We start from the raw sequence: 25,365 nt of genomic DNA, 5'->3' as shown, positions 1-25,365 counted from the left end.
TTTTAAATAGTTAAATATGTTTGACGAGTATACTCGTCATGGAGAAGTGGCAGTATTTTGTGTCGTGACGAGTATACTCGTCGCGCGTAAAAGGTAGCGACCATTGACTATTTAAATTGTAATTTTAGTGAAAATAAAAACATATTCTTAAATTTCAAGATGTTTGGAATATTTTGAGGCCAATCCTACGCGAAGATGTTTACATTGTTATAAAAATAAGATTAGAAGAGAATCACGATATTCGCGTCCAACGTGCAAAGAAGTGTCATTATGTGTTGTTCCTTGCTATATCGATTTCCACTCTACAGCAGCAATTTGAATGTTTAACTTTCATAAGTATTTGATTTTCACTGCGTTTTCGTTCATTATGTATGTAGTATATGTTAATGTCAATCGAATAAGTAAATATTTACTTAATTGCTAATTTACTTAATTACTTACTTTATTACTAATATTAGTAATAAAACTGTTAATTTTGTAAAATAAAACCGTCTTTTCGATCCAATATTTTATTTACACTTCGTGTTTGACGAGTATACTCGTCATCGCTTGATTCTCACGACACATATAGGTGTGCGCTTTGAAAAGAAGGCGCCATCTCTAACTGCTTAATTATCATTGGATCGTGGATTTTATGCGTTTACGACGTATATCAACAGGCACAATAGAAAACGACAACTCATTAACCCTTTGTCATTTCGTTCCTTTAAGTGGAAATAAAATCTTGTTCTCTCGTCGTCAATGTTTAAACATTCGAGTAAACGTAGGCTCATGATAAATAAAAATTTTCTTTTTCGTCGAAGAAATTATTGCAATCGAAAAAGTTCTAACCATAGCAACAAGAAGGTATTAAAACCAAAGCAAAGATATATTTCAATGCAGCTACTGTCGGGAAGGTCTATTTCGATGCACAGTTACGAATTTATTTGTGGCAAACCTAATAAGTAGACTATGGATTTTGTGTATTTATAACAAAAGTGGTTGAATCCAATACAGGATAGTGAAGATCTCGGATGAATTTGCGCATAGTGTTACATAATTTTCAATTTATTGAACTATTAAGGGAGGAAATACAGTTTTATTTAACTCCTCTTTTGTGCAGTCGAGACACAAAATTTCTATATTTGTATGAAGATCCGCAGACCATTAATAAACAATTGACAATTGTCATTAGCCATGACAATGGCTAAATCCATCATTTTCTTAAAAACCCCACCAGTTTATAATAAATCGTAAATTTTATAAATGATGTAAAAGGTGATAACTGTGAAAGATATCTAAAAATCCTTAAAATATATTCTAACCGAAAATGATGATGTGAGAGATATTTTAAATTTCATCCCCTCTCTCTCTCTCTCTCTCTCTCTCTCTCTCTCTCTTCTTGTGTATGATTGCAATCTATAAAAACTAATTATACGATATATTACTGCTGAAGTATATAATTTGCTACTTTATGAAATAGAAGCTTGAGATTCGCCGGTTGAAAATAAAATCCAAAATAAAACACATAAATTTGAATGTCTTTTTATTAACACATAACTCATTTATGTTTAACGTCGGTATAAGATTACTACAAAATTGATCTATATATTTCTCAAGTTATATGTCTGTATCGATTTATTCAATACTTTATACTGTGCAATAGCGTTATTTATATATAATAATAATAATGATAATAATAATAATAATAATAACAATGTATATAATAACTAACAAAAGTACGTAATAACATAAACATTCTATGCATTAACGACCAATACAATAGTTACTGGAACCTTATAGGCGTCAAGCTGAACATAGTCAACTTCCCTTTGTGCATCGAAACACAATAATGGCTTGGTAAATAAATAAGTAAACAGCAGCAACATAAATATAGCATTTAAATTAACAGAATCGAAGGTTTATGAAAATATTTGTTCTTCTTATGTCAGAGCTATCGTCACATCGACGCGTCTGCAATAATGAACGTCCTGTGAGATGTATCTTTCACAAAAACCAGTCGAAACTGTGCAGCTTTCTCGTCTCGGTAACATCGTTCGAAAAGTTCGTCGGAGAAAGAACTTGTAAAATCATTGATTATTCCAGAGCAGTCACGTCGCCGGTTTCAAAGACAGTTTGAATGCCGCGTCTGATCACTGACTGTTCTGTTCCACTAGCGACCTATTTCAGCGCGAGACACCCGGTACGTGCTGCGGGAGACACGAGCTTGTCGACATCTCATAATGCTTTGACGTCAACTTTTCAAGCGAATCATGGTACATAGTAAGGCGTAAGTTGGTTGCCAGACCAAGTCATTTACTAGTCGTGGAGAAGAGTGTAACCGGCCATAAAGGAGGGCTTCAACGGCATTGTTGTGTCGCTGAAAGGAAAAGGGGGCCGGGGCAAGGGGGCAAGGGAACCTCTTGAAGAACTTTTATCGCTTCGTTGCTGACCTACCTGCGGCCATTATCAGTGCACCTGTACGCCTGAAAAAGCTACTTTCCCGCATTAATCGGTGATTTGCGTTCCCCGACGTGCCTCGCCGCGCCGCGCCGCGCCGGTCGTTCCACGATTCTGATTTCAAATTACTGCGATCGCTAATTCGCCCCTTCCCTCTTCCTCTCGCTTGATCACCAATCGCGATAACTTTATTTTCAAGCCGCGATCGATATCGAGAGGTATCCGCCGTTTCTGGTCGCGCGACAAAGGCTCGGCAATCTTAAAAAAAAGTTTTAAAAAGTCATTCTCCAAGCGTAAAAAAAGCCGCGCGCACATGGACATACGCATAAAAGAAAATCGACGCGTTCCAGTTTAGTTTGAAAAGTATCGACCGTTTAAAAATACCCGGGAGTCTTTTTATTAGCGGGAACGGCGGATAATAAAATGGCCGCGTTTCCTTTTAATTTCATTCATCCGCTTCCCCGTCCACGGTTAATCGACGAATTACACGAAAACTTGTATTCATTATTGATATGTAAATAAAATTTATGCATCCCGTGCTGGGATGCGGCATGAATATTCGCGGAATACGGACGGCATCATTGATACAGACCCATAAAATTGCAATCGGCGCCGTTGAAATTGCACATCCGCGAGGACCGTTTGCTCGCATTATTTGCAATTTTATGGGTGGCCGTATCGATCGGTTTACCAGGAATTTGTTACGGTGCGGCCTCGCGCAATCTACCGGCTCGCGAAATTATAGGCAAGGCAAATGACCCCTACATTGAGCATCGCGAAGCGTAATTTTTCTGTAACTAGTGCAATAATCGTCTCGATTCCAAGAGCGAATTCACACGTCTGGTTCGATGGTTATTCGCAAAGTATATGTTCTTTATTAATTAAGAAAACTGTTCAAATATCTCTGCTATATACCGCAAACAAATAGAGGTGTAAGTTGATCAAGTTTCTAGAAAATTTGGTATAATGGTTTTATGAAATTTTAACATTGTACACAATTCCTGGCCATATTAATAAAACCACTGGTCTACATTGGTCTAATCAATACTAATTTTCTGAAGCATTATCGTTATTTTTTGTTATCAAAACGTTCTTTTTATTACCATGGCAAGGCAATAGTTGTTTGTGCACTGGCAACACTGAAAAACTAGTCGTCGTGTCATTAGATGTAACGATCGTGTTCTTTGACGCGTATTTAACTGAACTTATAGAAAGATACTGCATAAATAATTTACCGTTAATTTTCCGTTAATGAGGTCATTGATTGTTGCAGAGGGAAAACAAGAATAATGAAACATTGATTTAAAATGTTTTCAGCATATGATCAAAAAACATGTTGTTATTTGAATACTGTGTTTAACATGAACCTACTATTTTGTACTAATTCTGGCTCGAACATATACATAGAGAAACAAAGCGTTTTTGCTATTATCACGTGGTCACATCAATGTGACCTGGGATTTTAGGCGCTGTTCAAAGTGTCGTGGTTTCAGCTGACAAATATAACAACCAACAAATTATGATTCAATTAAAAATTAAAGCGACCTCACTATTGGTTTTCCATTCCAAATTATATTCGCCTTCCTGCACTCCGAATTAATACTTTCGTAGATTGCATTCGTCTTTTTACGCACCAAATTAATCCTTTCGTAGATTATATTCATCCTTTTGCAAGTGAAATTCATATTAAATTAAAAAATAAAATAACATTTCGTTTTAAGAAAGTTAAATAAATAAATAAATTCATATTCACTTTAAGAATTGAATAACAGACGACCAATTTTTATTTGTGATAGGGTTAATTTTATTTGCAAAACGATGAATTTAGATTGCAAAATAATGAATCAAATTTGGAAACGGGTTCATTTGATATGCGAAAAGGTGGATATGATTTGCAGATGTTTTAATTTTAAGTAGAAAAAGATGAATGGCATATGATATGTGGAAGGTTTAATTTGCAGTGCGAAAATGCGATTGTGACCTACAAAAGGATTAAGCGCAACACTTGTATACATGTTTATGCAGACATATCGGTTATGCGACATCGAATAGAATATGTAACGACATTGGAGAAAGCGTTGAATCGCAGCGAAACTTTGGCACAAAAGTTGGCCGAATCGAAGAGAATTACGAGCGACCGCGTTTCGATCGAGCTAGTCTTAATGCAGCGATCTGCATACCGCGACTTAGCATCCGTCGAACCTTTACGAGTCGCGGACCGTTACAACCCGTTCGCGCATAAGAATTTGACTTGTGATCGGCACGACGTCCTCGTAAAGAGTAACGGTATTTCCTGATATGCACCCCGAAAAGAAGTAACCGTCGATTTTCTTGGCGATTCTCCGATTACGGTTTGCATCCGAAAGTCTGCGAGACAAATTTCCACCATTGCAACATACCTTCGGACTTATAACAAGCAATAGACATTCATTTCATTTAATTACTTTGAAAACGATTACATTAACTCAAAATTTTTGTCTGTTTTCAAATCAATTTTTTCACACATTACAGATGGAATTAGACATAGAATTTATATATATATATAAAATTAATGTCTATTGCTTATTTATATATATATAAGCAATTATTTAGATAACCACTGTTTAAATATATTTATAATATAATTTTAATATAATTATAATATAATTATAATAATAATATAATATAATTATAATATAATTATAATAATAATATAATATAATTATAATATAATTATAATAATAATATAATATAATTATAATATATAATATTATATATTATATATTATAATATATAATTATAATATATATATAATTAATGTCTATTGCTTATTTATATATATATATATAAATTCTATATCTAATCTTTATATCTATATCTATATATAAATTCCATATCTAATTCCATCTGTAATTTGTGAAAAAATCGATTTGTAAACAGACGGAAATTTTGAATTAATGTGCTCGATTTTAAAGTAATTAAATATATTTAAACAGTGATTATCTAAACGAATTTCGAGAATAACAGTATGTATATGAATGACAATTGAATGAAACCGTAACTATTGAAACATGAAATCTTTTCACAGTTGCGAACACTCCATTGCTGTAACCCAAAACTTTTATGAAAAATATCAGCAACAGAACATGTTTACTATTTGAATTAAAGATATTGATCGTGCAGTATGCTTTTATATCCGAACAAAACAATACGCAATATCCACGCCAAAAAGGTCAATAAGTACAATTTCACATTGAATCCGAAGATTATTCTGAAAATCATTGTGTTGAAATTCATGGGCATCATAATACCGAACTGTAACTGTTGTTCGAGTTTCACGCGAATCAAAGGCGATAATACGTAAATTACCAAATCAAAAAACAACGACTGCGACGAATAAAATAAATCCGCTTATCGACAATGGTTATCGACGAGCAACAAGATTTTTCAGTTACTTGTTATTATCACATTGTTGATAAAAAAACGTAATTATATTTCTGTAAGTAGACCACGGATCTTTATGCATAATAAAAATTGTCGTTATATATTAACAATATCGTTAAATTTTTCTAGTATCTTCGCAGTTCTATATTCTAGCTATTCCATTTTTGTCATAAAATCTTTTGGCCACGAGCTTTTTTCATTTGTTGTTGTAACAGTTGCGGACATCGGTTAAAAATTTGCATTGTCCAGCGAGAACGAATTTTTCTCCCGAAAACATTGAAACGGGTTTGCAGATTGATATTGAGCGGAGAATAATCTACGAGGGGCTCTCTATTGAAAGTTAAAAGTCCGAGAGACCGGACCGTTAACGCTCGATGAACAGTGTCATGTGACAAATCTTCGGTTGAATACACACACACACGCACACACAGGACCGCACGTGGCGTCGAATTCTCTCGTTACCGCTTCGAAATCCCGATACATGGCAAGATTGATGGATCGTAGTCGCTGGTCACGGCCCATTATTGGTTCCGTTACATGAACTTTCTCAAGCCGCAGTTGATCGGCGTTGGACAAACTGCTGCGGATCGGCTCGCGGTATCGTTTCACCGAGTGGATCGTCTGACAGCACAGAGTGTCTTTGGTCAAGTTCATTTCCCCTTCCTGCCCAGGACGTTTACTTTGGTCGGCGGGGCATTCGCAGAACAGATTGCTTGTTAAACAATAAATCTGTCCGTTCGCTGCGGGCCGAGCAAAACCTCGGGGAAAGTTCCGCGGTAGAAAATGAGTCAAACTTGTCCGAGAACTCGCCGCGTTCCTGGCGTTACAATTAATCCTTTATAGCGTAGTATCACGTTCGAAATTGTTTCTTGCCTTTGCATTCATCGTCTGCCGAACTTTCTGAGCAAGACATTCGAATGCACAGATAAAGTAAGCATTAGCCGAAATCCGGAGGCGGTCTGCCAGTCCACGGGAATACAGTAAATTCTCTTTAACTATCATACAACATGTAAACAGAAATGGTAATTTGAGAAGAGGAGACACGATTATTTGAGCCTCGAGGCTCGTTTTTATATCTGTTTTTGAACGATTTTAGTAAACAAACGTTAACGTTGCGCGTACCAGAAGAAACAAGTGCCGCTCTGAACTATGCCGTATTAATTATATCCCGAATATTATCTATCCGCGAATATATATTTTCAATAACGAAACACGTTAAAATGGTGGTTCATCGTTATTTTAACAAGAACAGACCCGAATAAAACAGACATCGACGTTTCAAAAATAAACGATTGGTAGTAATAACGAAAACGTAAAAATTTGTCCACTTTTAACTAATATCGCGGCACGACGCGGCAATGTTTTAACTTCAATTACTCAGAAACCCGGACTGTTCCCGTGTACTTCTGTAAGAAAATATTGCAATTTTAAAACCGCTGGGGTTAATAACACTTTCAGTAGAGGTAGAACTTCAAAGAGTAATTGGACCTTTTAAATCTTTTCGCACAGATTTACAAGTCCGAAGTTTCTGGTTCGATCAAAGTTCTCATTCCTTTCCACTTTACACAATTCATACGTGAGTTACTATTCTCCTGGAAATAACAAGTAAATTAATTCTTTGCACTCGAAGCTATTTTAACTGTAAATCTAAAATAATTTGTCTGATTTATAGTATTATATTTTCATTTTATATGGCAAAGCGCATTTTATGCATGCGAAATTGAGTCTTGCGACTTACACAACGGTTACACTTTTAAGAATTTTAAAAAAATCTAAATTTTGTTAATGTAATAATTATCTTAGAACGTGATACAACAAATTTCAATGATGCCTCAGAGTCACCACTCGAGTGCAAAGGGTTAATACAGTAATTTCTCCCTAATTCGCGCACAGATTGCGCACAGAAATTTGGGAAGAGGAGATACGATTATTCCCAAATTGTTCATTTCTGCGTACATGTTTCACTGTACATATGTTTTCTAAATATCTGTTCACGCCTGTATAAATAAATTCCATCTTCGTTAGTCGGCGAATGAAAAAATAACCTTGCCATTTTAGAAGACAAAAGTAAATTTTATTCAGTGTCACTGTCGCTACTATGATGTAAAACAATCAACATCTTCTTTTTAAGTGTCACAAACTCATCATCTCCGTCGCTTGAAATATTTGGCAGTCCGACTTCATTTTCATCGTTGGTGCAAAATTTTTTCAATAACTTTTTCTCGACATTTTCTTTTACTAAGTTTTCATTTCGTTGATATTGCCTGCAACATTTCATTAAATTTCGACGAAATTTGCAGGCTCGTTTAATGTTTAAGGCAATGTCTATAATAGCATTTTCCAATTTTTTGACTAGTTCAGGAGCTTTCCAAAGATTTACTGACTATGTAAATTCAGATCGTATATAAAAATAGACTACGTAAATAGTGTTATAATTTACCGCGTAAACAAGTGCCGCGTAAATTGGGTGATGCGTATATTTCGTTTACAAGAAACAACTTTTTTTCGGTCCGAAATTGTTCGTAGACTCTAGATTCGCAAACCCTGCGCTTAATTCTCCTATTGTATGAAACAGCTCTGAATATATGGCTGCCGGACTGATATCAACCGTGGCCATTTTCCCTAGAGATTGACAGGGGAGTACAAAGCTCGCAAAGTATAGTCGAGTTGGGATCGACAACGGTAGGGAACAAGCGACGACGGAGGCATTCCGAGAAGAAAATGCACCGAAAGGGATTCAAGGAAAAGCTGGGGATGTAAGGAATTCCAGCGTAATTAACTCGGTGGTCGGAGGCCGGAGGAACGTGGGGGAAGCGGGAGGGGTTGATAATGACCACAGGGTCGGCTTATCTATGGTCGGTCGACCCAACACAGTCCAGATAAGGAGTCCTCCGAGGTCTTTGACCGAGTTTGCCCGTCTTGGCCCAGCGCCATTTTTCATTTGCTAATACGGAAAAATAGTCTATCGGACAGCGGACCGATAAAAATTGCTGGTAATCGCCGATGGAACTGCGAAGAAAGGAAATCTCCCTGACATTTATGTTGAATTTTATAAATGATTTCGCCGCACGTTTTGTTCGTTATCGGGTGCGAACCATTTACGCAAGTGCCTGTCCAGATATCGGGATCGGCGAGTAAACATGCGACAGTACCGTTCATTTCATGTCGGCAAAAATCAAACAAGGTCGTCGTCTTTTAGGTTTTCAGTCATTCATTGTTGGTTGATCCTTATATTCCTAGAAGTTTGAAATGCATACTTTACTCTATCATAAAATCTACGCATTTCATACTTAATGATTGACCTAATTAACAGAAATGTATGTATCTAATTTTTTTTGTTTAATATGTTATTTCTACTAGGTTTAAGTAAAGTTATTCCTAAATTATCATAATATTAGATTATTATTTTCATTTTACTACATTATTGTTTTTGCCAAAGATAATATATTTCTTCTTTCAAAAAAAAAATATAAATAATATAATATATAATATATACAATATAATATAATATATATATTATTATATACATATATGTATGTATGTGTGTGTGTGTGTGTGTGTATTTCTGTTAATCCGAAGTCAACTAACGTTGACCTAATATAACTTACACTGCTTAAGTTTGTAGAACCATAAAGAGCACATTGGTTCCGATGCAATGTTTTTAGTATTACTTTACTATTCACGATAATAAAAAGCATTTAAAACACTTAGAACAAATCAGTAAAGTCTCCCTAATTCATGCTCAGATTGTACACAAAAATGAACAATTTGAGAAGAAGAGAGATACGATTATTACAGTTTTATTACAGTTACCGATAACAACTATAAAAGCAAGCCGCAAGGCTCGCATCTCCTTTTCCCAAATTGTCCATTTCTATGCACAGTCTGAGCGTCAATTAGAGAGAATTTACCGTACCTCGTACCAACTACAGAAAAATAAGATGAAGACGATATTTAAATCTTCGTGTTACAAGGAGAATGTTCAAACAATTTATATATTATTACTCGTACAACTGAATGGGTTCATAGGAGAACGGTGTACGTTACATTCAATAGATACAATATTAACACGTTGAATGCCACGTCACCCATATCTGGGTCACCCATGTCTGATATTATAGCATTTTATTACTTACGATGGAATTCGTTAAAACATTGTAAACATAATTGGGGTGACTCTGGACACTCAGGACAATACGTTATAGTCTTTTGTAAATTTTTTTGGCTTCGTGGCGCCGGGAGAAACTCTACCGATTCACGCTGGGCGTTCAACGTGTTAATACGTTCAATATGTTGTCGCATAAAATTTATAACAGCTGCTATAACTATACACCGCTGCAATGAAACTACTGTTGAAAATGGATAATAGTCAATACGTTGCATCGGCTGCTGCTTTAATTGTTACATCGATTATCGTCGCGCAGCCCTGCAAATAAATCGGAAACGTAACTTCGTTTACACATCCATTTAATCATCTTCAGCCCCGACGAGTGAGCCGTTTATTTTGAAAGTGGCATAAGTCACTTTGTTTTTAAGTCGATATATGTAAGGGTTTGCGTTTTAACACGTTTAACCCTTAAATGCACCGTGTTGCCATTTGGCAACATACAGAAGAATATTTTGTTTTGTAGCCGATTGGCTATATACGATAATTTTGTAATAAAAAACTATTTTCCTAAAGATATAATTTTTTTCTTCGCTTTTTTCCCTTAATACACACTCATTTTTTAAATGAAGTTTGATAAGTAGAAATTGGAAACAAAAAGTCATGCATTTAAGGGTTAAAAATATGGATGCTAACTTTCGAGAAGATTTACTTGTATTTGTTGTCTCAGGATACTGATATTTTTCTCAGTATAAATAATTTCGTATAAACATAAAAAAATCACCACTTTTCATTACGGTAAAGAGACTTATGCCACTTTCGAAATAAACGGCTCAAGTATGAAAAGAATCTACCACAGATGAAAAATAGCCCGATGGTGTCTACGGTTCAAGATTCAATCGTTCCTCAGCTAATTTTCGTTCTAATTCGATTCGCAACGTTCCCTGAAAAGACGGCCGGAGTACTGCTCGCGTTCGTATCCCATAAAAATAAATAGCCGCTTTTCAAGTTATAACAGCTCCATGTCGGACTTGATACGCGGGCTGAATAGCGAGCTCCGCGAAACGTTGAAAATTGGAGGTTGCCGGGAACGCGGAATAATAGCCGGCAACAACTCGCCGGCCGCTTTATTAAATTTATGGAAAGTTCGCGCACATTTATTGAAAGGACCGGCGTGAATACGCGTCGTGATCGTTCAGTGTCCCGATGCAACTCCCGGCCGCTGCAACTGGGCTAATCGAATCTCGCGTCGCGTACACCCACTAACTAAGCTTTTATACGCGCGTTTGGATAGCGCGTTAATTGGGCCGTGGGCTACGTCTCTCGTTCGCCAGATGCGGCGCGACCGATCGATCTAAGAACCAGGGGAAGAATTAAGTCTCGCGTTGCTCCAGGTGTTGTGGATACGTACAATCCTGAAGGTAATATTTGCACGGATGACGTGCGACTTCAGCTGGAACCCAATGTCGAAGGTGTGCGATAGATGAACTAGAATGACCAATGGAGTCCTTTATACATGGTGCGTATATTTTTAAAAACGACGACAAATTGTTGGTAACAAGATGTAAGAAAACTGTAGAGGAGCCCGGCGCTAAAAGCTCCGGGGATAAGTTGATCCTATGGTAATATATTTCAGACAAAAAAGAATCGCGTCATGCTTTCAATTGTTTTGAAAGCGTGGACCGATCGCGCCACGCCGTTAATAATTTTAGTAGCGTCCGCGACAGCGAATTTTGTAGTTTTATACAAGGTAGTAGTCAAATACCAGCTGAGTAAATATTTTGCAGTCACTATTTCTTCGTCTAATTCAATTATTTAATATCAGTATCGCCTATTGTTCTGTTATAAATCAAATAACATTTAAGAACATAATTTGAATATATAAACAAAATATTTGTATACATTTCCATAACAGAATAAAGAACTGTAACTATAAAATATTTTAATCTGTATATTCAATTACTTTCGTTGAGTCAAATATCGTGGAGTCTCTTTGAAATATTTTTCAAATCTGTTACTTTTTTATTGGAAACATTCGCGGGTGTTGTTCAAATAACGAAGATATTTCGGATGGATAAAAGTTTTGGGACACGTTGCAGTGCCTATGATCTGTTAGCTCCACGATACGACCATTTGGAAATACAATCGAGGAACAAGTATAAAAGGCTTTACAAAAGCTCGCTATCTAAAAGAAAATAACCACGTAAAAAATAATTAATGAAAATTATTCAATGTTGCAACGTTCAGAAAGGAATGCTCATTTGCAAGAAAGCGTCACTGTGGACGTTCGTATAAATAAATTGTGTACCTCGTGCATTTATGACGGAAGTTCATCGATATGAAATTGCAACAAACTTATAACACAGATTAAGTATTTCACTAGGAAAACATCTCCCCAAAAGATTGAACTCTTGCATGATTGCAAACACAATGTACTAATAATAATCGCGTAGATTTCAAAACCTCTGGTCACATCTATGATTCCACGCACGCTAAAACAAAACTTCGATTTACGTACAGTGACTTGTATTAATATTCGGACACAATATTGTTAGAAGAATTATTGCTCTTTTTTATTGTTTATGATAGTATTACTGAATCAATTGTTTTCTCATATAATGAAGCACATCTTAATGTAAGTAGATACATAAATTTTCTTTATTTATTGCACATGTTCTTTTGTATAATAAGCGATAAACAAGATTGTGACAAAATTTAAAGTCGCAAAAATATTTGGACAGTGAATGAATTACACTAATTTTATATAAAATGAAAATCCTTTTAATCATGTTATCGTAATATTAATGTTTTGTCAGTTGACCTTTTTGTTTTATTACTTCATGTAATCGCTTGGGCATGTTACAGATGATTTTATTGAAATAATCCGGCGAAATCGGTTTCCATTCGTCTAGCAAACGTTGCTTTATCTCTGTTGTTGTCTTTGTGGATGTTGTATGAATTTTGCAGTCCAATTGATCCCATAAATTTTCAATTGGATTTAAATCAGGCGATTGAGGAGGAGAATGCAGTACTTTTGGACAATTGTATAATAAAACAATTCTGGCCCTGTGGTTAGGATCATTGTCCTGATAAAACTTAAAACTGTACATATACCCATATTTATAGCACTTGTAATTAAATTTAAAAAAAAATGTCCAAATACTTCATTTTGTCCATAATACCATCGATAAAAACTAGTTCACCTATACCTACGGACGAGATACAACCCCACACTATTACATTCCTACCACCGTGTTCCACTGTCGGTCTTATTTTAAGAAGTGCTTTATTATATGAGAAAACAATTGATTCGATAATACTATCATAAACAATAAAAAGAAGCAATAATTCTTGTAACAATATCGTGTCCGAATATTAATGCGAGCCACTGTATGTGTAACAGTAACCGCAAACGCAAACATAGTGATACGTGAAAAGCAATTTACGACAAATCGTCTGCGACAGCAATGAAAACGTCTACAATTCCGGTGGTCCGAAAGCAGAAAAATCCAAAGCATTCTTAATCCGAAGGCGCGCGCGGCTATCGTCGTAGCTGGGCAAAATAAAAAGGCAAGACGAAACGAAAGAGCGACGGCGCTCGAGAGCCAAAATTGCAATTTTTGGAGTTCGTCCAAATCGTTTCGGATTGTGTTTTCGAGCCATAAAGCTGGAGGAAAACGCGACGGAAAAGAGTCGAGAGTAGAGAGACCCCATAAAACAGAGAAGATTGATCGCCTTAGAGCCCGCGAGCTTCTAATTGGACGGTGGAACTCGGAGCGAGGAGCACGCGGGGGCCAAATACCCTTTCTGAACCGCGGTACACCCTCCGTCGCCGTTTCTCCGAGCGGGGTAATTAAAACGACGCCGAGCAGCGGGACAAACAGCAACGGTTATGAACCGCTCGACAATAGAATCAAACGTGTGCTTGCTTGTTGGTTTTTGACCATTTCGTAGCACCGGATACGCGGCTCGCGGCCGACTGACGCGGCTTAATACAGAGAACCGGCTAGATTTACGAGAACGGTTCTCCCTGGAGTTTCATAGGTTATGGATCGTGTACCGCTTGACGCGTGACAACGTAGGAGGATTGGAGATTGCAAGGACCGAAACGGTGGAACGAACGGCGGATTGGACAGGATGGGACGGGGCTGGATGCGATGGCATAGGATCCGATGAGACGAGGGGGCGCGTGGGACGAGGGGGCAGGCTGTGGGAGGCAAGTGCACGAGCCGGAGGAGGCAGCCGGAGGAGGGGACCGCTGTCGATGGAAAAAATCAATTGTTTCCTGCATCCATCTCTTGCGAATCTTGGGCCGCGCGACGTTTCAGATGAATCGGGAGAGGATGAATTGCTGTAGCCGGCCGTACATAGATTCTGTCCCCGGGACAGGGGAACGCCGACCGATCGACCGATCGACCGACCCCGTTCACGATCGATGATGCTTCTCTGTCTCGTCGATGGCTGCGACGAAAGTGGCAAGGATTCCGGCTCGGAATTACACGAGGAAAAAATATGACCGATGTCTGGCGACACTGTCGCGAATTAATCGCCGAGGCAAAAAGGAACATCCGGCTGACAGGCAAATAGTCTCCTTTTCATTCTCGCTTCATTCCGCTGCCCCCGATAAATTGTAAACGAATTCCCGGTCGGTGATGGACGCGAAAGAAATTTCAGAAAGGGAGCAACCCGGGAAGACGGACGTCAAGGGCTTGACAACAGTCGGCTGACAGTAACGTGGTGAACGTTGTTCTTGCTAAGAGTCGATGGCCGGTGCCACGTGCTTGTATATTTCATGCACGTTGCGCTTATTTTATATGACGTCATTGTTTGCTTTAGATCTTCGCTGCTGCACTTTGTGCGGCCAATTACAAATATAGTAATTTCTCCCCGATTCGCGCTCAGATTGCGCACAAAAATTTGGGAAGAGAAGATACGATTATTCGAGCCTTGCGTCTCGTTTTTATAGTTGTTGACAATCGCCCCCACAGCCATATATTCAGAGCTGTTTCATACAATCGGCGAATTAAGCGCAGGGTCTGCGAATCTAGGGTCTACGAACAATTTCGGACTGAAAAAAAGTTGTTCCTTGCAAACGAAGTACACGCGTCGCCCAATTTACGCGGTACTTCTTTACGAGGTAAATTATAACATTATTTACGTGGTATATTTTTATACGCGATCTGAATTTACATAGTCAGTAAATCTTTGCAAAGCTCCTGAACTAGTCGAAAAATTGGAAAATGCTATTATAGACATTGCCTTAAACATTAAACGAGCCAGCAAATTTCGTCGAAATTTAATGAAATGTTGCAGGCAATATCAGCGAAATAAAAACGTAGTAAAAGCAAATATCGAGAAACAGTTATTCAAAACAGTTTGCACCAACGATGAAAATGAAGTCGGACTGCCAAATATTTCAAGCGACGGAGATGATGAGTTTGTGACACTTAAAAAGAAGATGTTGATTGTTTTACATCATAGTAGCGACAGTGACACCGAATAAAATTTACTTTTGTCTTCTAAAATGGCAAGGTTATTTTTTCATTCGCCGACTAACGAAGATGGAATTTATTTATACAGGCGTGAACAGATATTTAGAAAACATGTGTACAGTGAAACATGTACGCAGAAATGGACAATTTGGGAATAATCGTATCTCCTCTTCCCAAATTTCTGTGCGCAATCTGAGCGCGAATTAGGGAGAAATTACTGTATTGAGGCACCATTGAAATTTGTTATATCACGTTCTAAGATAATTATTACATTAACAAACTTTAGATTTTTTAAAATTCTTAAAAGTGTAACCGTTGTGTAAGTCGCAAGACTCAATTTCGCATGCATAAAATGCGCTTTGCCATATAAAATGAAAATATAATACTATAAATCAGACAAATTATTTTAGATTTACAGTTAAAATAGCTTCGAGTGCAAAGAATTAATTTACTTGTTATTTCCAGGAGAATAGTAACTCACGTATGAATTGTGTAAAGTGGAAAGGAATGAGAACTTTGATCGAACCAGAAACTTCGGACTTGTAAATCTGTGCGAAAAGATTTAAAAGGTCCAATTACTCTTTGAAGTTCTACCTCTACTCAAAGTATTATTAACCCCAGCGGTTTTAAAATTGCAATATTTTCTTACAGAAGTACACGGGAACAGTCCGGGTTTCTGAGTAATTGAAGATAAAACATTGCCGCGTCGTGCCGCGATATTAGTTAAAAGTGGACAAATTTTTACGTTTTCGTTATTACTACCAATCGTTTATTTTTGAAACGTCGATGTTTGTTTTATTCGGGCCTGTTCTTGTTAAAATAACGATGAACCACCATTTTACCGTGTTTCGTTATTGAAATTATATATTCGCGGGTAGATAATATTCGGGATATAATTAACCCCGCATAGTTCAAAGTGGCACTTGTTTCATCTGGTACGCGCAACGTTAACGTTCGTTTACTAAAATCGTTCATGAAACGGATGAAACTAATCTCGTCAAAGGTATTCATGAAGCACCACAGTTTCATAATGATACCAATTTATATTGAAAATCCGCAGTCTAGTCACAAAACTTTGGTATCCAGAAAAAAGTCGGTCGGCATTGTCACTGGTAATTCGGCAAATCCAAAAGGAGATGGACACACGCGGGAACCACTGTTTCATAGTGATCCAGATGAAATCGCGATCAGATTCGACAACGAGTCTGCGAATTGCGCAAGCCCCGCGACCAGCTTTTGAGAAGCGGATCCGTGGAAAGCTGGCAGGGCGCGTCAGCTAACAATCGGAACGGTTTCCGGCGCGGCGTGTCGAGCTTTATTGGATCACGCGAAAACGCTGCGAGCACTCGTTATAAATTGCAACGAACGAACAACGGCCGCGGCGCGGATTAATTCTTCGCCGTACGTGGAATAACGATAGAGCATCGTGTACGATCGGCGGAGCAAAAGACTGCAAACGAGGGCCCGTGACGTACCGGAGATTCGAATTCAACGGTGTGGTCAGGACAACGACCGGTTCACCGAAAGGAATGACAAACGCCGTCCTTTATGGATTATAATTATTCAAATGGCGCGGCTGCTGCTGAACGGCAACATTTTGCCGGGGAAACGGAACGCGTCCCGCATCCATTTGGCCGTCGCGACGCGTCGCAGCATCGCACGGTCGAGCGTTGGAAACGGCGGACCGTTTCACAAATTGCACTCGTGGCGGTCGACTGTTTAGTCCGAATGAGAAACTAACTATCCGTGTAACCGCTGTATTACGACAATGAACACGGTCAATGTTTTATCGTGCGTAAGCATAATACTTTATTATGTGCAGCCCTTTTCAACGGACCCCCGGTTTTGTTTGCGAGCCGCGACACCGTTTCGGATCGAAAGCGACGCGACACCGGCGAATCCTGTTTGCGCCATGGTGCTCTCGCAAATCCGATCGGAACTCAAGCAACCGGAACAAAGAGAATAATAACGATAGAGAGAGAGAGAGCGAGAGAGAGAGAGAGAGAGAGAGGCGAGATGGGATGGGGCTAAACTTTGACGAGTTGGAGAAAAGAGGATGGAAGCTACGAAGAAGAAGGAGAAGACGAAAATACGAGGTGTGTTGAAAAAGTTCCCGGAATTTTCTAATTTCACACGCTATTCGCATCCGAATGAACCCACCTTTGTTCTCATGTACAGTCGGGGACAAATACATACACAGGGTATCCCAAAATTATGGTACTTCCGGAAAATAAGCGATTGCTAAGGTCATTTGAAGTAACTTTTTCCTTAGCGCAAATGCAATAAGCTGTTTTGTTTACGAATTATTAACGAAAAACAGTGACCAATGAGAGGAGAGATCAGCTCAGCCACCTTGCGCCAGCCTAATCATTTGGTTAAATTTTATCAAAGATATTTTTAGCTCTACTCGATTCGTGATTTGTCTTTAACCGGCAAATAAGTCGAACGCAGTTTGGTTAACTTGCGTTCAATTCTGCGACGAAAAATGAAACCAAGTGCTGGGAAGAGTGCGAAATATTGGAGAAGGCATTTGGCAAGTCGTTGAAAGGGTTATTAACAGAAACAGAAAATGAATTTTTACTAAAATGGAACAAGTAAACCAGTTACGACTAGACTGCGGATTTTATGCAATTATGACAAAAATGCGTAGCTGGTACACAAAATTGTTAAGACATGGTATTAATTTTACAACAAATTTTATACTAATAAATAATTTATTTTCTGACAGTATTTATTTCTGTTTCACAATCGCCTCGGGAAAATTTGATTTTCCCTAAATATCCGCGGTCTACTTGCGACTCGTACAACAGTTACCCCTTTAACAGTTTTTTAAACGGGAACTTTACTAATGAAAGATAACGTTGTAACATGTTATAATAATCATCATTCGTGTCTCAGAATGTAAAGGGTCAATAGGGCGTGAAAACTATCGTGTCCGACTGGTGCAGACACAAAGCGAGTCTCAACAGGCTTCGGGTGCCGGTGCAGCGTCGCTGCATACTGCATACTACATACAATAAAACGTTCGAAAGTATACTTGGTCAGCGAATCTCTGTACGCTCCTCGGTAACAGACGTAAAAAATTATCGGTCGATGGTCCTGCGGCTGACAGCGGTGTACGTCGAGAGCTATTATCTCCAGACTCGAACTCGAGTAACGTGGCCGGCTGTGTTTGACGATACAATTTGCGAAACTGTGGCCGGAGCCTTTTGAATTCGGCGAGAGCATCGTCGTTCGGCTCCGTAGAAACGCTTTGCAAGATCGGAACTCGTTGACTCGGCACTCGGAGCCGCGGAACCAGCGACGAGTTAACAACGTTCTCTCGCTCGGCGGGCAGAAATATGGAAGCCGTTTCGAAGTTTTACAGTACGTCCTCGAAAGTACGGATCTTGGTTTCCGGTGGCCGTTGCCACCGCTGCGCTCGGTTAACGAGAGAACCGTAGGAGACGGCGAGACGTAACTCCTCCGATTGAATCGACATCCACCAGAAGCCTTTCGCATTGTAATGCGAAACCGCGATGTACCCCTGTATAAGGAGACGCCTTGAATTAGTTTATCCATATGGATCGAGATTGTCGTCGGCGCGAGCCCATCTCCCGTAGATCACACGGATTGCTTCCCATTGTGTTCTTCGTTCGACGACCCGTGTCCATTCTCTACGGTTCGCATCTGAATAGATTCGCACTCCATCCTTTCGGCCATTCTGTCGGCCCTTCTCGCGCGCCCGCTATTATTGGATTATCCCACACTTGACACGCGAATGCCGTTTTCAACGATCTACCTGCCTCTCGGCCGTCCGGGTTTTTCGTACGACGAGCCGGGAAAACGGCAACGGAACGGCAATGAAACGGCAATGGAACGGCAACCTCCAATCGTAAGTTGTAAGCGCTTCCTTTCTCTGTTCTCCGCAAGTGCATACCGATCGAATTTCAAATCGACTAACGATCGATCTTTCGAGCTCTCGAATTTTCTTAACCAGTTGGCTGTGTTCGACGAGTATACTCGTCGTGGAGAAGCGGTAGTATTTTGTGTCGTGACGAGTATACTCGTCGTTTGTAAAAAGTAGTGATTTCCCATCAAAATAGGGAGTTCCCTTAACCAGTTTAGCTGTGTTTGACGAGTATACTCGTCGTGGAGAAGCGGCAGTATTTTGTGTCGTGACGAGTATACTCGTCGTTTGTAAAAAGTAGTGACCTCCCATCAAAATAGGGAGTTCCCTTAACCAGTTAGCTGTGTTTGACGTATTTTGTGTCTTGACGAATATACTCGTCGTGGAGAAGTGGCAGTATTTTGTGTTTTTACGAGCATACTCGTCATGGGAAAGTGGCAGTATTTTCTGTCATGGCGAGTATATTCGTCATGGAGAAGTGGCAGTATTTTGTGTCGTGACGAGTATACTCGTCGTTTGTAAAAAGTAGTGATCTCCCTTCAAAATAGCGAGTTCCCTTAACCAGTTAGCTGTGTTTGACGTATTTTGTGTCTTGACGAATATACTCGTCGTGGAGAAGTGACAGTATTTTGTGTTTTCACGAGCATACTCGTCATGGGAAAGTGGCAGTATTTTCTGTCATGGCGAGTATATTCGTCATGGAGAAGCGGCAGTATTTTGTGCCGTGACGAGTATACTCGTCGCGCGTAAAAAGTAGTGACCATTGGCTATTTAAATTTTCGTAATTTTAGTGAAAACAAAAACATATTCTGAAAATTCAAAATGTTTGGAATATTTTGAGGCAAATTCTATACTCGAATCCTACATTGTTATAAAAATAAGATTAGAAAAGAATATTACGATATGTTCACATTGGTGTTCGACGTGCAAAATGCCATTATGTATCGTTCCTCGCTTTGCCGAATACCACTCTACAGCAGCAATTTTACTTTTTAACTTGTTTTTATTATTTTTAACTTTAACTTCTCCTGCGTTTTTCGTTTATTATTTGTGTCAAGCGAATAAGTAAATATTAATAATAAAATTGTTAATTTCATAAAATAAAACCGCCTTGTTGATCTAATATTTGAACAACGACACTTGCTCTGTGTTTGACGAGGGAAAAGGATGCGCCGCAACTAACTGGTTAATTACTCGAAATCAACGAACTTTCACGTTCACGAAAACTCTGTACGGCTTGCTAATCCATGCTTTATTCAATAAAGCATGTCAATCAAATTAGAGTGTCGCGTAGTGCTTGACAATTCTACGTACAATACATATAGAAATATTCGACTGAAGCAAATAATATTAAATTTTATTTTATTATAATATTCAGTAATGCAAGCATCACGCGCGACTCGGTGATTGAAAAGCCTATTAAGTATAAATAGAGTAAAATATTAACATCATTGCGTTCCGTGACACCACGCCTTACGAACACCAGATTAAATGGAATCATTGTTACCAGCATTGAATCATTTTATATTTTGCGAACAGGTGCATTAGAGTTAGCTGATCCGTGGTAGCTCTCCCCAAGTACAAAGAGCGAAATTTCAGCTGCACGCAATAATGAGTATTTGTTGAAGCAATCGATAAATCGATCGACCGACGCAGCGAAACAAAAAACGAGACACGAGAGCCACGCTTCGGCTGGCTCTGGACGGGAGTCGCAGGGCGCGACTGGCTCGAATGTTCGCGAAATTTCGCGCGCGTTACGACACGTTATGACGGAGCGTGATGTGTGCGGCTCGGTGTGTTGCGGCGTCGAGATTTAAAGTGTGCGCTGCAACTGACTTCGGGCGATAGGAATCGAAATTCGGTGGAGGCCGGGACAGAGAAAGAGCGAGAGAGAGAGAAAGAGAGGGAGAGAGAGTGAGAGTGGGGCGGAAGGACGAGAGGCTGGCAAGGGTGCGGGGGTGGAGCGAGGCGAGGACGCGAAACGGTCCTTTTACCCGTGTTTATACGCGGGCGCCGCTGAAATATCGGCTTTGCAACTGACGCACAGCAGCGTATTCGGGGGAAGATATTTCAACGGCTCTCAGCGTCTGTACACGCGTACGCCGGGGTGTTCCGACCGCGAATACGCTTTCAGAGGATTTCCTGCGGGCGTTCAATGTATGCTGCAAGTGTCATTTCGCGAGGCAGAAACGAGAGCCTGTTTTCTTGGCTCGGCGAAAGGGGAAACCACTCTCCTCGTCGACCCGTTTCCCCCCATCAGAAGACGTTCCTTCTCGGCGCGATACGCTGCTGCGGGTGCATCTTTTCCGGCGCGGCGGCAAAATCGCGTGCGCGCGCGCGGACGCTTTCGACCGCCGATTGATCGCCGATTTAACGCTCGTGCTGTGGAACGCGCAAATTCGCCGATGCGAATTCGTGAACGCGATGGAAAAAGAAGCGCGAGGAGTCCACCCGCGCCGCGTTTACGCGATCACCGGGCGCACAAGCTTTTCCTAATGAATTTTCCGGAGCAGCGAATCCTTCGAATAACGGAGGTTTGCCTGTCATTTCATGCGGCTGGTCCATCGCCTCATTAACCCAATTAAGCAGCGAGGCTTAATGACACGCGGCTTCTTTCCATTCTCTCTCTCTCTCTCTCTCTCTTTCGCTCTCAGTCCCAGTCTCTAGCCGTTCCGTTTCCAGCGTCCCCTCCCTCTCCCACTCTACCCTTTCCATCCGCCGGTTTTTTTAATACGGCAAATTAGTGAGCGAGCTTGAAAAAGTCCGTTGAACAACCGGCTGTGATCGTACGAGAGCGAGGCCGATTCAAAAGCGACTGTGCGCTTCCTAAGCTTCGCTTCTTTTCGCACGGAGCGATGGAAATTCGCGTCGTTAACGAATCGAGGGCTGGTTTATTCGCGGCGACGGCGGCGGGTTAGTTCGACGTTGCTTTAAATTGTCCGCTTGGCGACATCGGTTTCGCTCTCGCCGAGACGCTCCTCCTCTGTCGCGGATGAAAGCCCGGACCGAGACACGGAGGAAAGACGCGACGCAAAATCTTTCGTGTGAAAGGGCCACCACCGGCAGGAGTCGGCTTCCCGGCGTTTAATTGAAAGGCACTGCCCTCCGTAAAATAGTTGCGTTAAGGGAGAGACCTTTAAATGCCGGATACGGAGCAGGGTTCGTCGCGAATACGTTAGACTCCTTTCGTCGTAGAACCGAGGCACGTATATATCAATGGTGGTGTTGCGACGGCAACACCGAAGGTCGAACGTCCCTGGCCATCCCTTGAGCAATTAAGCGATACCTGCGACAGTAAGAAATGCACCCGAACGAAAATACCCTTCGACCCGACGAACGGACAACACGACTCATAAATTCCATATTTCCCAAAACGGAAAATTTACAACCCGAACTTTCGAACAGTTTCCCACTCCTCATTTCAAGTTCCTTCCGACACACCCATCTCCAATCAAAAACGTTTCATTTCCTCCACCAAAACCCACCATACACCAATCAACAAAAAAACCGAGGTGACAAGCGGAAAGGCACCTAGAACGTTAGACAGAATTGTTAGAACCACCAGAATTGTTAGAACCACCAGAACTGCTAGAACCACCAGAACTGTTAGAACGGCCAGAACTCTAAGAACGCAGATAGAACGCAAATAACGCATCGCTAAGACCATAACTGTACTATATTATTAAAGTGTACATAAAAGCAACCAGCGACTTCGTTAAACGTAATTCCGTTTGGAAACAACGCGCACATACAGGTGGTTCAGGAAGGAAGAAGTCGGCGTCAGAACGTTTCAAGATTGTTGCGAAGATTGGAACCCGTCGATAGCCAAAATTAGAACAAACCTGTGATCATTTTTTGACTATTACAATCATTTCTTGCAGAAATGTTCCGAGGTCGAAATTGAAAAATCGGCAGATCTGAGAATCTTCGCGATTCTTCGAGCCTCGTGGCTCGTTCTTAGAGAAACTCGGGGCAGTCAGCAAAAAAAGGCAGCGGGCAGCATGCCGGTGTTCATTAATAACAAATATTAATAACAATCGTACGATCTTCGTGGGCGATTTTAATGATCACCACTTAAATTGGAATTGCTCGGAAAATAACTTAAATGGAGAAAGATTTCTTAACAGTTTCGATAGAATTAATATATGCGTTTTTTCAGATCGCAAAATCCAGTACGTATGTTCGAATTTATAATAATACAACATCGAATTATGGACTTGATATTCTCGACCACGAACTTGACTGATAAAGTTAATGTTGAAGTGCATGATGAAACCTAGGGTTCTGACCACTACCCAATATTTATAGATATAAATGTAATGAAGTCTGTTCATCGTGAAACATGTTTCATGAAAAATAGCTTAGGGTGATGTGAAATACAGTAATTGAAATACAGATCTGAGAATAACAAGTCACGATTCTTCGAGCCTCGCGGAGCGTTCTTAGAGAAACTCGGGGCAGTCGGCAAAGAAAGGCAACGGTCAGCATGCCGGTGTACATTAATATGATTACGTAGTAATGCTAGAATAAAAACTTTCTTATTTCTAATTTTTTGCCACGATACGAAGGCAATTCGGAGGACACGTGCCACGATTCGACGGTCACGTACATGGTACTTATCACGTACCTTGTAGCACCGCGGTTTTTCTTACCTGACTCACACCCAAACAGACCACTTTGTATTGCCTTCCGGGCATTCGCGTCGCGTGCCGCATCACACGCTTGACCGACTCCGTCGACCCTTACCATCGACGTAGCAAAAAATTACGCAGGCGTAGAACTAGCACAGGGAAACTCACAGCAACCCGAAATTTGGCATTTCTGGGAGAAATGACTGTATTCGGAACTAGTGTACACTGAAGTATATAATAGAATCATACTACACTGTGAACCGAGCTCCGATCAAAAAGTAACATGGACCTTTATTCGAGGTTTCCATTCAATTATCAATTGCATTAAGAAGAAAATGGAACATTATTGAAAAATATCAGCAAACAGGAAGTAAAAAGGATCGAGTAAAAAGGATTATACAGATTTTGTTCAAAAACACAGAAAGATTTGACTCGCCGATAAGGGTGGGAAAAAATCTCTTCGCTGCCATCTTGTGTTTCGTGACAGATATCATTTCGGCAAAAAAAGGCAGTGGCCAACATGCCGGTGTACGTTAATATGAATACGCTTTAAAAGTTGAAAAACGTCATTCGTTTATTTTCATTTCACGTTTCACCAAAATTTTTCAAAAATTGCTTTACTATATCATTTAACATCTCAAAGAAATTCCAGCATTTTGGTTGAATTTCGACAGAGTTAGTCCATTTGAAAAAATAGATTTCTGCTTTCTTCCAGGCTAGAATAAAAATTTTCTTATTTCTAATTTCTTGCCACGATTCGAAGGCAATTCGCAGACCACATGCCACGATTCGAAGGCAATTCGGAGGAAACGTGCTACCATTCGAAGGTAATTCGATGGCCACGTGTCACAATTTGAAGATACTTCAGAGACCACATGCCATGATTCAAAGACAATTCGAAGGCTACGTGCCACTATTTGAAGGCAATTCGGAGGACATATGCCACTATTCAAAGGTAATTCGGAGGCCACGTGCCTTTATTCGAAGGCAATTCGGAAGCCACATGGCACGATTCGACGGTCACGTACTTAGTACTTATCACTTACATGTACCTTGTAGCTCCGCGTTTTTTTTACCTGACTCACACCCAAACAGACCACTTTGTATTGCCTTCCGGGCATTCGCGGCACGTGCCGCATTACACGCTTGACCGACTCCGTCGACCCTTAGCATCGATGTAGCAATAATTCCGGGATAATAATAATTCCGCAATAATCCTAATTCCGATGTGATACTAGTTACATCATTTGTCGACGTCTACTAAACTACACTTCGAGATCAGTTCGTACACCGTCGGTCATCCGGGCAATTACAATTACAAAAAGTTGCGTAGGGAAATTGGATCAAAAGATGCCAACAAGTTATATAGGGAAGATACATTGAGAA

At 39.9% G+C, this 25,365-nt stretch overlaps 1 protein-coding gene and 1 long non-coding RNA gene across 2 annotated transcripts in view; one reads left to right on the top strand and one right to left on the bottom strand.

Annotated features, from left to right (window-relative positions):
* nAChRalpha1 (nicotinic acetylcholine receptor alpha1) overlaps positions 1–25,365 on the bottom strand; it is a 327,417-nt gene that overhangs the window by 212,134 nt on the left and 89,918 nt on the right. The window lies entirely within an intron of this gene.
* Positions 1–25,365, top strand: part of LOC143259987 (uncharacterized) — a 51,625-nt gene that overhangs the window by 16,361 nt on the left and 9,899 nt on the right. The gene's annotated exons all lie outside the window — the stretch shown is intronic.

The sequence above is a fragment of the Megalopta genalis genome, chromosome 8 (assembly GCF_051020955.1).
Source record: "Megalopta genalis isolate 19385.01 chromosome 8, iyMegGena1_principal, whole genome shotgun sequence".
Taxonomy (NCBI): domain Eukaryota; kingdom Metazoa; phylum Arthropoda; class Insecta; order Hymenoptera; family Halictidae; genus Megalopta; species Megalopta genalis.
The sequence above is the reverse complement of the archived record's forward strand: the minus strand, read 5'-3'. Positions and strand labels throughout refer to the sequence as shown.